The following is a 14,809-nucleotide window of genomic DNA, read 5'->3' on the forward strand; positions in this document are numbered from 1 at the left end:
TTATTCCGTCCCGAAATTACGAGACAGAAATTCATTGGATTCGAAAACCTTCGTCGATGACAAAATTTCCCAAATTTGCGTATAATCCACCAATAATTTGTACGTAATCTTTCTCGATCTCCACTTTTCGAAGAACAAAGATCGCGAGAAGGAGGAGTTAACCTCGAGGAGAATCGAGGCTAAGTTCACCGTCTGCGACCCTGTATTCGAGGGGGGTTGTATCGGTGGGAAACGCAGCCCTCGATCGTTAACTGGGGCACGGCACGCAATTTCTATCCTAGACCTTGCGGTGCTGACGTTTCAACATCGACCCCTCGCCGCGATAATTGGCCGGATAACCGATCTCGATAACGCGATATTGTATTATTCAGAGGTTTCTTTCAGCTTGGATAATGGACGAATCACACGATTCCAAACCGAGCACCTCTCTTCCATGCCTTTTCTTATCGATGTGTTTCTTTATCTCTTTTTTATTTATTTATTTTTTTTATTTCCCCGAATCGAGCATCGAATCGTGGAAATCGTTGCTTGCTTGCTTGCTTCGTGCTCTCGACACGGATTTGTTGATCGCGTGACGTATAAAATGGTACCCTATGTGATTTTGGAGTATCACGTGCAATCGTGTTTCGTTAATAATGCTGTTGTTGAATATTTGCAAAACTTGTGATAATTTAATCAGCCACGAATCTTTTTATTTCTTGGGAAGAAAATTTTTATATCGATTCCATACTTTGGTGCAAATATATATTTTGTGATAATTTAATTTAATTAAATATATATTACTTGTGATAATTTAATCAGCCACGAATCTTCTTATTTCTTGGGAAGAAAATTTTTATATCCATTCCATACTTTGGTGCAAATATATATTTTTAAATATATATATAATAAATATATTTCTATCGAGAAGAGATTTACGATATTTCGAAAAATAGAAGGAGATTTGTAATTCTCTTTTTGCTTAATTAATTTTTATTATCTTTAAAGTAAAGGGAATCCACGAGTATCATCGAATAATTCGATCGAAATTTAGGGAGGGATACAGTTGGATCACAATTGAAGGCAAATTGTAAACGTAAATTGTAAAGGGATTAAGGGAGGGTGTGGTCGTCGTCAGCCCCTGAACTGGATCGAGGTTCATTGCCTGTGACCTTACCTTTTCCAGCCTTATTCATAAATGCAGCCTTCTCGATTGTTAACTGGCGCCAGGCATGCGATATATCGCATCACCCCTCTCCTCTCCTCTCCTCCGTCGACGAGGGGTTGCACGGATTCGACAACGATGTGTTGTCCGTATTACAGTTCATTATATAGTCGGATTTCTCCTCCGTCGAATCGATTCCTTCCCTTCGATCGTTTCCGTTCTTGGAGGAAAATTTTTCATCTCGAGGATTTTTACACTTGGAATATTTGTCCAGGGTTTGAGACGATTATTTAAAAGGACTCGTGTTCCTTTTGAATTGAAGCTGAAATCGAAATTTATTTGGGAGTTTGATTTCTCTTCGATTTTTTTTATCTTTTCATGACGAGAATATCGTTTCGAAATCCATATTTCTAGGATTTCTTGAAATAGTTCTTGCTTTTGAGACGCATGTTTAAAAGGACTCGTGTTTCTTTTGAATTGGAGTTGAATTTGAAATCGAAGTTTATTTATAGATTTCTCAGAATTTTTTTATCCTTTCATGATAAAAATTATATGGATGTTCGAAGTGATATTTCTTCCCTTCGATCGAATTGAATTATTCTTGGAATATATTTGGTTTCGAAATCCATATTTTGAGGATTTCTTAAAGTTCTCGCTTTTGAGACGCATGTTTAAAAGGACTCGTGTTTCTTTTGAATTGGAGCTGAATCGAAATTTATTCATAGTTTGATTTCTCTTCGATTTTTTTTACTCTTTCATGACAAATGATATTTCTTCCTTTCGATCGAATTGAATTATTCTTGGAATATATTTGGTTTCGAAATTCATATTTCTAGGATTTCTTGAAATAATTCTTGCTTTTGAGATGTTTAAAAAGATTCGTGTTCCTTTTGAATTGGAGCTGAATTTGAAATCGAAGTTTATTTATGGTTAAATTTCTCAGAATTTTTTATGTCAAGAATTGCACAGATACGAATACGTGGATGTTCGATATCAAGTGATATTTCTTTATTTCGATCCAATTATTCTTGGAATACATTTAATTTCGAAATGCATAATTCTCGAAATAGTTCTTGAGACGCATATTTAAAAAGATTCGTGTTCCTTTTGAATTGGAGCTGAATTCGAAATCGAAATTTATTTATGGTTAAATTTCTCGGAATTTTTTTACCCTTTCATGACAAGGATTATATAGATGTTCGATATCAAGTGATATTTCTTTATTTCGATCCAATTATTCTTGGAATACATTTAATTTTGAAATGCATAATTTTCGAAATAGTTCTTGAGACGCATATTTAAAAAGATTCGTGTTCCTTTTGAATTGGAGCTGAATTCGAAATCGAAATTTATTTATGGTTAGATTTCTCGCGATCTTCTCGCTCTTTCGTGACAGGGGTTGCACGAATACATGAATGTTCGATATCAAGTGATACTTCTTTCCTTCCATCGAATTATTCTTGGAATATATTTAATTTCGAAATGCATATTTCGAAGGTATATTCTATGCTTGGAATATTTCTCCAAGTTTCGAGAGACATGTTCGAAAGGAATTCCTTTCGAATTTGAGCTGAATTTGAAATCGAAGTTTATTTATACTTAGATTTCTACAATCTTCTCACCCTTGACAGGGATTGCACGTATACGATTATATTCCATATCACGGACCAACACCCATACTTCTTTCAATTCCTCGATCTCTGAAATATTTTAAAATCCCTTTTCCAAAATTTCGTGACTTTCCTTTTATTAGCCGCCGGCCAAGAGAAGCTTCGATTCTACACTTGGAATATTTCTCGAAATTTATATATATATATTTGAAAGGATTCGTGTATTCTTTTCCAGCCGAATTCAATGGCGTTAAAAATTGATTCGCATCAGATTTCTTTCTCGCCGAAGGCAATACACGAAAGAAAGTCCAAAGCGGTAACACGATCTCCCCATTCTCTGGAAAAAAAAAAGAAATAGAAAAGCCACTGACTCTCCTATTTTCCCTCCCCTCCCCTTCCAAATCTATTCGATCAATCTTCCAGAAATCTTAACGAGCCCCCTCCCTCTCTTCTTGTATTTAAACGCGTAGAACAAAGGGCAAAAGAAATGAGAAAAAATTTTAATGAAATTATTGTGGATATTTTTGGTAATTTTCGATAAAATAAGAATTGTTGATATAATAATAATTTTGTCAAAAAATAGTTTAATTTTTAAAATGATAATTTTGGGAATTATCGATATTTATTTGTTTAAATTTTGTTGAAATCTTAATACAAATTTAATATAAAATATTATTATAGTATGATTTTAATTTACAAAATTAATGTTTTAAGTGTTACACTATTTAGACTAGAATTTATTAAATTAAATTATTTACAACAATATTACCATTCTTTATATTTTTGTTATACTATATAATGTAAACTTTTTAAGTTTCTTAAGATTTTAATTGAAAAAATTTTAGTCATTACTGTTTCGTTTTATATCATCGAAAGTGAAATTAATAGGTGATTATTTTTAATTTTCTTTAATATTTTTTGTGTGAATTAGTTTTGGGTTTATCATCGCGTTAGTTAGAACAAATTATGAAAAATTGGTCACCAGAAATCAAGAATTATAGATTTCTTCTGAAAAATTCGCCGACGGTTGCTCTTCCGGATCATCATCGTTATCGCGCGTTAATACGTTCGCAAATACCGTGCATTCCACGGCTCGAAGATAAAAAAATACCTGGGGGGATAAAAAAAATACCTCGGTCGAAAGTGAAAATTATTCTCATGCCTTCTTATCTCTTCACCTTCGTATCTCCACTTTGTTATCTTGAGAAAATAAACTCGTGATCCGGTAAAGAGAGGGGAGGAGATCTCGATCTTCGTTCAACACATTTTGTGAACGGAGACGAACGATTTCAGCCACTGGAATTTCGTAAAAAAAAAAAAAAGAAAGAAAGAAAGAAAGGAAAAGGAAGAAAAAAATAATCGGCAAAAACTCCGTGCTCCACTCGAGTCGAGCGTAATTTTTTTTCTAATTAAATTCACGGCACCCGCGCACCAAGTTTTTAATGAAACGTTAGAGAAATTTTTTTTTTTTTTACGAACGAAGGAAGCGATGAAAATATTCTCCATATTTTTTTTTTCCAAATTTCATCCAATTTTATTATTAAATCTACGGTTTAGTCGCGTGATTTAGTTCGAGGATTAGCCATATAAAGAAGAAATATACAAATGTATAGGAAGATAATACAATGTAACTTGAAAAGTAAAGCAGAAAAAAAGAAATTGATATATGAAAATGAAAGGAACAAGAGTTATAGTTTTTTGAATATGGACTTGGAATTAAAAACATTCTAGTTTTATTCACTGTTTGAATCCGAATACGATGATTCGAAGATGAGATACAATTTGTATTACAAATTGAGAAGGGAGAAAAATGAAAAATTGTAACAATTCTCGAATCAAATTGGGATTACTCTCTCGGATCATATCATATTAAGTGATAAAAATATCTGCAGACGTAGCAAAAAAGTTATATCAGACGCTTATATAAATTGGAATTTCGAATTTAAGAATTGGAATTCTAAAGAAGTAAATATTGTATCCTATATATTATCATCTTTAGATACTAGCTAATGATTTAATGATGAAATAACGTTAAAAGGAGCATTGCAAGAAGACGTACCAATAAATTATATAATAAAAAGCAGTATCTCATTAAATCTCCTATAATTAAAACAATTTTGCCCAAACTACCTCCTATATAAAACCACTGCGCCAATATCTCATTACCAAACTTATCCTCTCCATATTAATTTAATGATAATTAATCATTCTCTTCGAAACTCTCTCATCAAAACACGAAACGAATCCCACAGACCTTCAATAACAAATCCTCTCTCTCTCTCTCTCTCTCTCTCTCTCTCTCTTCAGACTCATCGTTGTTTCAAACTGTTTGAAATTGAAGTGGAGAAACAGAGGAGATTATTCGAGCAGGTATCTTCGATAAACGTGAAAAGTCTCGAATGGTCGTTCGCCTCGTTAAAATTCGATTTCTGGAAAAGGAAGAAATAGTATCCTTTCTTTTTCTCCTTTGTAAACCTGAGCGAAGTTCATCGATGCGCAAAGGGGGGAGGGGAGAGAAGGAAATATAAGGGAAAAATGGAGTTGAAATCGGGAGAAGATAACGTAAACTAGGGGGATAAAGGAAGGAGACGGGGCGTGTGTCGGTCCGATTTCGGTGGCTGTATTTCAGAATTGGAGAGCCCGTAAGAGGATTCCATCCGATAAAAGGATCCGTTTCTTCCCCCATCGAGAAACAAATAATGTAAAAATATATAGTTCGAGTTTGACTTCGATATTCAAATACAATTTTTCTCTTTTCCTGTCTTTTTCTTGTAATAAAAGAGAGAGAGGGAAGGAAATCGTCGAGTAATCATATGCACGATGAATTCTAAAGAAGTAGATATTGTATCCTATATATTATTATCTTTAAACATTAGCTAATGATTTAACGAAATAATAATAAAAACGATGTAGATATTGTATCCTATATATTATTATCTTTAAACACTAGCTAATGATTTAACGAAATAATGATAAAAACGATGAAAAGAGCATTGCAAGAAGACTTGATGATATCGGTGCACCATTCAAAGTTGGCGGAGATGTTAAATTTCCGGTCGAAAGCGTAAAATTCATCGATCATCTTCACGTCGAAGGTGATGGCCAACCCTTATCTGCCCATTTTTATTGCAAAACCCACCCTTTGTCGATTTGTCCTCGCACACCAATTCTATATATATATAAATAAATAAATTCTTATTCCACCTGATCCTATTTTGATATTTGTGAATATTCCTCCGCAAGTTATTTCTTACTTCTTATGTTAAATTTTCGAAAGCGTAAAATTCATTGATCATCTTCACGTCGAAGGTGATGGTGATGGCCAACCCTTATCTGCCCATTTTTATTGCAAAACCCACCCTTTTTCGATTTGTCCTGCACACCAATTCTATATATATATAAATAAATAAATTCTTATTCCACTTGATCCTATTTTGATATTTGTGAATATTCCTCCGCAAATTATTTCTTACTTCTTATGTTAAATTTCCAGTCGAAAGCGTAAAATTCATCGATCATCTTCACGTCGAAGGTGATTACAATCCTTTATCTGTCCTTTTTTATTGCCACCCACTCTCTGTCCTCGCACATCAATTTTATATATATATATATATATATATATATATATATATATATATAAGATACAATATCTACTTCTTTAGAATTCCAATTCTCAAATTCGAAATTCCAATTTATATAAGCGTCTGTTATAACTTTTTTGCTACGTCTGCAGATATTTTTATCACTTAAGGATATGATCTGAGAGAGTAATCCCAATTTGACTCGAGGATTGTCACGATTTTTCATTTTTCTTCCTTGTCAATTTGTAATACGAATTGTACCTCATCTTCGAATCATCGTATTTGGATTCAAACAGTGAATAAAACTAGGATGTTTTTAATTCCAAGTCCATATTCAAAAAATTGTAACTCTTGTTCCTTTCATTTTCATATATTAATTTCTTTTTTTCTACTTTACTTTTCAAGTTACATTGTATTATCTTCTTATATATATAAATGAATTCCTATTCCACCTGATCCTATTTTGATATTTGTGAATATTCCTCCGCAAGTTATTTCTTACTTCTTATGTTAAATTTCCAGTCGAAAGTGTAAAATTCATAGATCATCTTCATGTGATGGTGATTACAACCCCTTATCTATCCTTTTTTTATTACAAAACCCACCCTCTGTTCTATATATATATATATAAATAAATGAATTCTTATTCCACCTGATCCTATTTTGATATTTGAATATTCCTCCACAAATTATTTCTTACTTTAATTAGTTTCGATAGTTTTGTTTTAGGAGAAAATTCCTTAATTGATGAAACAAAAGGTTTTTAATAAACGATAAAAATTAGTGGAGGTGGTAAAGAAATTAAAAAATACGTTTTTACTCGAGCATGTGCCGTTTAAGCTCCATCCAATTCTCCTTTAAACTTTTATATCGTTATACGACTCTTCCTCTCCATTAATTATCCTAGAATGGTCGTGCGGAGGAACGGTGTACATTATCCAAAGCTCGAACTGCGCCATAAAGAGGACCTGCACGCTTATCCTTATTCCACTCGATTCACGAAACGTAAGTAGGTGTTAAACTTGCAACGTAACTGATCCAGGCTTACTTCAACGGTAAACCGAAGCGACGATAAACGTCGAAGAAACGAAGGATTTAATTCTCGTGAGATCCCCTTCATCCCCTTTCGCGTGAGCAGGATTTCTTCAGGTTTGAAGAAGAAAAGAAAAAAAGGAAAAAAGAGAGAATCCTCTATGAAAAGTGACGATCGATTATTTGTCGAGCAACAGGATTCGAGCTTCCTTCCTTTCTTCTTTTTTCGAGAGAGTTGAAGTGCATCTCCAAAGATGGCCTCGTCGAATCACGAAGCTCGTAACTCGTTTCTTCGCTGCTTGATTCGGGCTCGACAGTTTCTCTTACGTTTTTCCTCTGAAAAAGTGGCTGGAAAAGGAAAAAGGGAAAGTGTGGATGATGAAGGAAAAGTATTTTTTGAAAGCTCGTTGATTGAGAAAAGGGAAATGAGAAAGGGATGGAAGGGTTTTCGAGGAGCGTTGATTTTCAATGAACGAGGATTGGATTAGGGACGAAAGGGATATCATATTACTTATGATACTTTTTCAATTAAATGTAAATGTTAAGAGTCGTCGAGAAGGATTTGGTCGAAAGTGGTTCAAAGATATTTTACGAGGAGTGAAAAATGTTGGCAAGTTTAATACGCGTGAATATACGTATAGGATAGGGAAATGAAGGGATGGATGGCGAGGTTTGTACGTGATAATTGACGATCGTTTTAATTCGATCGAATTTTGAATATGTCGAAACGTGTTCTTTCTCGTGGATGTCGAGAAGATCGATCGTGGCCACAGAAAATGGAGAGTAGTAATAATAGTAGTAATAGTTTTTACCGTTGCGCGAGATCTTTCTTCTGTTGGCCGTGTTCCATCCGTTTGAACGTTTCGAGGATTAGATCGTCGAAATGAGATTTGGATCGTTTAATCGAGCGCGAATGTTCGAAAAATGAAAGATTCGAAGGATCGATCGATTTTAAATAGGTTTCATCCTTTTATTTGGTCCATTATTCATTTCTTAAAATTATAGAAATTTGGAAATATGTATAACTTTCTTCGTTTCCATTTTTTTTAAATTTCAAACTGAAGAAAATTGGCTGTTAAATTAAAAAAAAAAAATCCGAAAATTGTAGTGAACTATAAATTTCCATGATTTACGATCCTGAGTAAAATTTTAATACAAAATGAACACTACCCTAAATATACTACTATTCAAAATTATTAAGTTCTATTTACTTCTTTCATTTTCATAAGTTTATAATATCTACAAACTGGTTCAAACTTTTAAACAATCCTCATAGACGAAACTAGAAAAATCCTAACGTGTATTTTCACACCTTTAAGTATCCAAAATTTATTAATTTATTAACCTATATTTATTTTCTTCGTTCTCAATAAGTTTACAATACCAACAAACTCATTCAAACTCTTAAACAATCCTCAAAGGCGAAACTAGAAAAATTCTTTAAATTCTAACATGAATTTTCACACCTTCATCATTTCAAGTATCCAAAATTTATCAATTTACATTTACTTCCTTCGTTCTCAATAAGTTTACAACACCAACAAACTCAGTCAAACTCCTAAACAATCCTCATAGCAAAACTAGAAAAATTCTTCAAATCCAAAACGTAGATTTTTATACCATCTTAAATATACTATTATCCAAAATTATTAAGCTACATTTACTTTCTTCTCAATAAATTTACAACACCAACAAACTTATCCAAACTTTCAAACCTTTTAAGCGAAACTAGAAAAATCCTAACGTGTATTTTCACATTCTTAAGTCTCAAAATTTATTAATTTATTAATCTACATTTATTTTCTTTCTCAAGAAATTTACAACACCAACAAACTCATCCAAATCTCTAACCCAAATCTTCATAGACATCAAACATATTGTCTGCCTGAAAAAACTAGATAATCAACCTAGATGAAACGAGCAAAATTGATCACGTATATTGCTACGAAACTGGGAAACGCAAACAGTTAGATGCGTTGGAAATCGCGCGGATCAGCGTGGATACGCGTGTAATGTGTTTACAATTCGGATAACAGGGATGCTCGCGTTGTTTCACGTATGTCACGGATGCTCGAAATCCGTCCAATCGTCCATCGCTCGCAAAATGTTTGCTTCACCTTTCCAGGCTTTTGATTTTCCCGAATATCTTCCCCCGCCTTTTGTCTCGTCCATCTTCCTTTCATAGACAGACAGTTTGATGCTCAATATCGATTAAATTTTAAAATTTTCAACGAGCTTGTTATTCCTCGCTCAAAATATCTTTCACATTCTCTCTCGTTTTCTCCCAAATTCACGTTTTTTTGCGTTTACTGCTTCATTCGTTTGCTCCCAATTTATTTGACCGTTTATTTTTCTTTTCTTTCTTTCTTTTTTTCTTGCCACGTAGAACGTTAGAGAGTTAGTCTCTCTTCGAATTCGATTCTTCGAAACAAGATACAAGTTTTTCGTTTCTTAAGGCAAATTTCAATCTTCCACAGGTGTGTCGACGAATACATCGATGCACTTCTTCTCTTTCGTGGCCGACAATTATTACTACCGAAGCCACTCGACGATTGTTCGGGTACACCAGTCGAGATTCGATTAATCGGCCGCCAAATGAAATTTACTTCGCGCAAATGCAGTTCCCCTGTATCATCGATAATCAAATTTCCCTTCACCACTCTGAAAACACTTCGAATATGCACATACATATATACTTGGCAACAATGATGCTGAGTGAGTGAATTTTCCATTCTCGAGAAATCTCTGGAGGGGATTCTCTGAATCGATTGATTTTCAAAATCAGAGATGTTGCACATATTAATTTATTATATTTGGGGAAAAAATCTTTTGGAAAGTAAACGTGATGGTGGAGGGAAATGGAAAACGGGGGAAATCAGTGAACGAATGGGCGAAATGAAAGTTTAATCGTTTTGCAACCACCCCATGCCTCATCAAACTTTCATCCCCGATCCATCCCCAGTTGCCATTTAAATAAAAAGTAGGGCGTACCTATACCCGCCACGTCCCCTGAATTATTGACGGATATCGCTTCTTAACGCGCGCCGTTTCTCGGCCAATTACGAATGTTTGGAAATTTGGAAACGAAAGCCTGCGTTTAATTAGATACAGTGATGCATCGAGAATGAAACGACCATCTTGAAATATGAAGAAAGAGAGAAAGAGTATATGGAAGGATTGAGAGAAGCTATATTATTGGAAAATGGTTTTTGAAAAATTTAATAAATATAACAACGATGTTTAAATCAAAATTTCTTTATAATTGAAAAATCGTTCGACACAGAGAAACAATAATATGTTAATAAATGAAAATCTTTCTTTATAAATTATGAAAATCCGATATTTGTATCAAAATTTCTATTATAATTGAAAAATAGTCGTTCGACACAGAGAAACAATAATATGTTAATAAAAATCTTTCTTTATATATTTGCATTATTAAAAATCCGATACCGATATTTATATCAAAATTTCTATTATAATTGAAAAATAGTCATTCCATATATAAAAATCTTTAACAAATTAATTCATCTTTAATAAATTTGCACTGTAACGACAATTATAATTGAAAAATAGTCGTTCGACATAGAGAAACAATAATATGTTAATAAAAATCTTTTTTTATATATTTGCATTATTGAAAATTCGGTACCGATATTTATATCAAAATTTCTATTATAATTGAAAAATAGTTGTTCGATACGTAGCTAAAAATCTTTAACAAATTAATTTAACTTGAACAAATTTGTACTATAACAGCAATTATAATTGAAAAATAGTCGTTTGACACAGAGAAACAATAATATGTTAATAAAAATCTTTCTTTATATATTGAAAATCCGATATTTACATCAAAATTTCTATTATAATTGAAAAATAGTCGTTCCATATATAAAAATCTTTAACAAATTAATTCATCTTTAATAAATTTGCACTGTAACGGCAATTATAATTGAAAGATAATTCTTCGATACAGAGAAACACATCTAAAAATCTTTCTCTTACAAATTTGATAAAAGCATATCTCTCACGATACATATTTAACCAAAATTTCTCTTATAATCAAAAAACAATTATTCGACACAGAGAAACTTTCATAAATTTAATCTCTTAAAATAAAAAAAAAAAAATAAAAGAACGCGCAAGAAAACGTGACTGGGGATACACAAACTCCCTTTCTCGCTCGGCGACAACGCGATGATCGATGATCGGTCGATCGAAAGATTCGACCCGATTCGAGGAGTAGGGAAGAAGCCAGGAAATTGGAGAAAGATACCAGGCCACGTTTTCCACGTGGCCGGTGCACGGGAAGACTTACTTAAACGGGAGCTCGCGTCGATAAGCATCGACGGGGGGAGGGGAGGAATAAGCGGGGGAATTACCGGAACAACGAGGGAAGGAAAAACGACAAAAAAGAAAAAAGATACCTCGATAGAGAGGGCGGGTTGGGTGAAAAAGTCGGTGCGGTAAGCGCACGCGAGCGATCGTCGTCGACGTGGTCGTCGACGTTGGTCGGTTCGTAACGATAACGATAACGGGAGCGCGCGCCAGTCCGAATGTCGAACGAACAGAGAGAGGGTAGGGGAAGGTAGGGGCGAGTGGCGCGCGAGTTAAGCCGTGTACAGAGTGGGAACGGCGACGAGCAGGAGCAGGACGGAGACATAGAAGGAGAAATAGAGGGAGTTCCTAACGTTCCTTCCTCGCAGAGAGAGAGAGAGAGAGAGAGAGAGAGAGCGGGGAGGCAGCGGCGATAGCAGTAGGTGCGCGGATATCAGGTGAGTGAGTGGGGCGAGCGACCAACCCCCGGGACAAAACGCGAAAAACCTTGCAACCTTGCGCGCCTCTCCCCCGATCCACGAGCGGATCGGTACGCCAGTTCGATCCAACGCCGGTTCCGAACCAACCTAAGCGTCGATTGCCGGCCGAGGCAAGCGGGCCTAACGATCGCCCGCCTCTACCTTCGCCCGCGTCTCCAGTTCGAATTCGACCGCGAAACGCGACAGTGCGACGCGCACCGTTCTCCACCGCTTTTTCGCTTCGATTCGCTTCGATTCGGTTCGGTTCGGTTCGATTCGGTTCGGTTCGGTTCGATTCGGATCGGTTCGGTTCGACTCGGATCGGTTCGGTTCGGTTCGGTCGGTCTTCTCGCCGATCTCGGTGGATCGTCCCGTTGTTTTTTCGTGTGTCTCTCTGTGGGAAGATCGGCGGAAATTTTCCCTGGAAGGGAAAAGATCCAGGTAGGCGGGGGAGAGGAGCGTGGCAGGGAGAGGAGAGCGATGCAAGGAGCAGCCTTCATCGATCCAGCTTGTTGAAACCGGGGGTGAACCGAGAGAGAAAGAGAGAGAGAGAGATTGGCTGTGAGGCCTGGGGATCCTGGATCGAATCTTCCTTCGAATCTTTTTTCCGCTTCCTTTTGTCCTGCCCTTGTCTTTTTTCTTGCGGGGAGGCTGGTGAGGGAGTGTTGCAGGGGCTGGCTTCTTCGAGAAGGCAGGTGATACTTGTTTTTCTTTTCTTTCTTCTTCCTCCTCTTCTTCTTCTGTTCCTTTAAACTTCGTATTCCCTCGTGAAAATTTCTCTCGATGCTCGGACGGGTGAAAGAAAAAAAGTATATTATTGTTTGAGAGAGGAATAATTTCGCGTGTAATTCGTCCTTTCTGCGTTTCGTTGAATTCCATCGAGCGCGAATCCAGCAACAATTGGAGGGAAAGACGCGATTACTTGTTGCTTGACACGAAACTCTTTGTTTCCTCTACGAATATTCTAAAAATATAACGTTTTAAAGCCACGTTCGCGTATTATTATACCGGGACGCGTGTTGCAAGGGCGTGAACAACGCGTTGCATCCGTTAATATTAATCGAACCAGACTTTTTCAATATACATATATTTTCCCCGTGCATTGTTCTCGATTGGAGCATCCACGTAATTCTAATTGCTCAACAAGTGTTCGTTTAAACTTTTATTCCTCTTTCCTCTTGATTAATTAAATATATCTTCCATTATTCCAATTTCCATTCGTCAAATGTATATATTGAACAATTATAATAAATATATAAATATAATTTATTAATTATCGAAAGAGAGATTCCTTTTCACAGTTGTTTCGAAAAAATCTTCAGAGTTGGCCAAAATTATCTTTTCTATTATCCCTCTATATTTCTATCTCAATAATTCTAATTTTCCACTCGTCGCGTTATCGAACGTTTTAAAAAAATGTTTTAAAGAATGGAACGAAAGATAACGAAAGATTGCCATCAGCAATATAAACAAATCTGTAATTGAAAAGAGTAAAATTTTCTTCCAGAGAGATCGCAAAGCTTGCCTCGAATAAAGTAGAATCCGATTATTCGAATTATTTCTGCTGGCTCGTCTCATAGATTAGATTCCGCGCGGAAAAGTTGGACGTCGTTGGACGCCCGCGGTGCATCCATGCATGCATTCATGCATGCATGCATGCATCTAGGTTTTTTACACGTCGATACGGTAATGGCGGCCATCAGGGAAGGAGGGGGGAGGGATCAACGTTGATCGATCAGACGACGCGTCGATGAAATAGCTCGACCGTTCTACCCTTCAATGTCACCCGTTCGGCGGAAAATTCATTTCCCTCCCCTCGCGAGATATCGATTATTTCAATTAGTTTTACTTATGAAGATACTAAGTAAGAGTATTTCCTTTCTCTTTCTTTCTTTCTTTGTTACGGGTTTCATTAGAGAAAATTTTCTTAATTAATCGGAGGGGAATAGAATTTTTAAATGGAAAGGAAATTCTAATTCTAAAGTTTTAAAGAATTTAAGGAAAACTGTTCGAGCATGTGTATATAAGAAAAATATTTTTTTACTGGAATGATAAAATCTTTCGGGAAGTTTCGAAAATTTAACAAAATATGTATAGGGTGTCCTCGAATTTGCCGCCATTTTTGCATCAAGTTGTTGGCAACCCTGAAAGAAGACCAGTTTGACAGCTGAAAAGAAATAAATATTTAAAGACTAAGAACTCTCTTTTATATTTAATTCAAATCTTGCGTTTGTATATGTATTTTTCAATGAAATCTGGGACGAAATCGAGTTCAAAGTTTCGGAAGGCAATTTTTTTTCCTTCCGAAAAAAATATAATTTCGAGAAAGGGGACGATCTCTCGTTCGAATTTTATATTTCGCCCCAATTTTTTGGTTACTCGGGGGATCAAAATTGCGCCTCGACAATCGATCAAAGCCCCGGGTGTCATCGAATCAACCGAATGACACAGTTTCCCCGCGCACCGCGTATCGGGGATTAATTTTTCATCGGGAATACTTGTTCCGCGTATCGTTCACCATTTTCATTATTAATTTCTCGCTTATATCTAAACCGACGTTTCTTCTTTGTGTTTAGAGCGAACCTTGTGTTTAGAGCATCTTTTAGATTAGATCGGATGGAACTTTGTTCGTCTTAAGCAAAATCT

General features: G+C 35.5%; 1 protein-coding gene across 5 annotated transcripts in view; it reads left to right on the forward strand.

The window, feature by feature from the left end:
- The window catches only part of LOC411113 (solute carrier family 12 member 4), a 139,877-nt gene that overhangs the window by 31,403 nt on the left and 93,665 nt on the right, over positions 1-14,809 (forward strand). The window contains exon 1 of one of the 5 annotated variants that reach the window (XM_006567786.3): positions 12,247-12,604. The exons of the other annotated variants lie outside the window; for them this stretch is intronic. The gene's annotated coding sequence lies outside the window, so the exon portion shown is untranslated. Of the gene's footprint in view, positions 1-12,246; positions 12,605-14,809 lie in introns of those variants that run through there. 5 annotated transcript variants of the gene reach the window in all.

This window comes from Apis mellifera, linkage group LG5 (genome assembly GCF_003254395.2).
Source record: "Apis mellifera strain DH4 linkage group LG5, Amel_HAv3.1, whole genome shotgun sequence".
Lineage (NCBI taxonomy): Eukaryota > Metazoa > Arthropoda > Insecta > Hymenoptera > Apidae > Apis > Apis mellifera.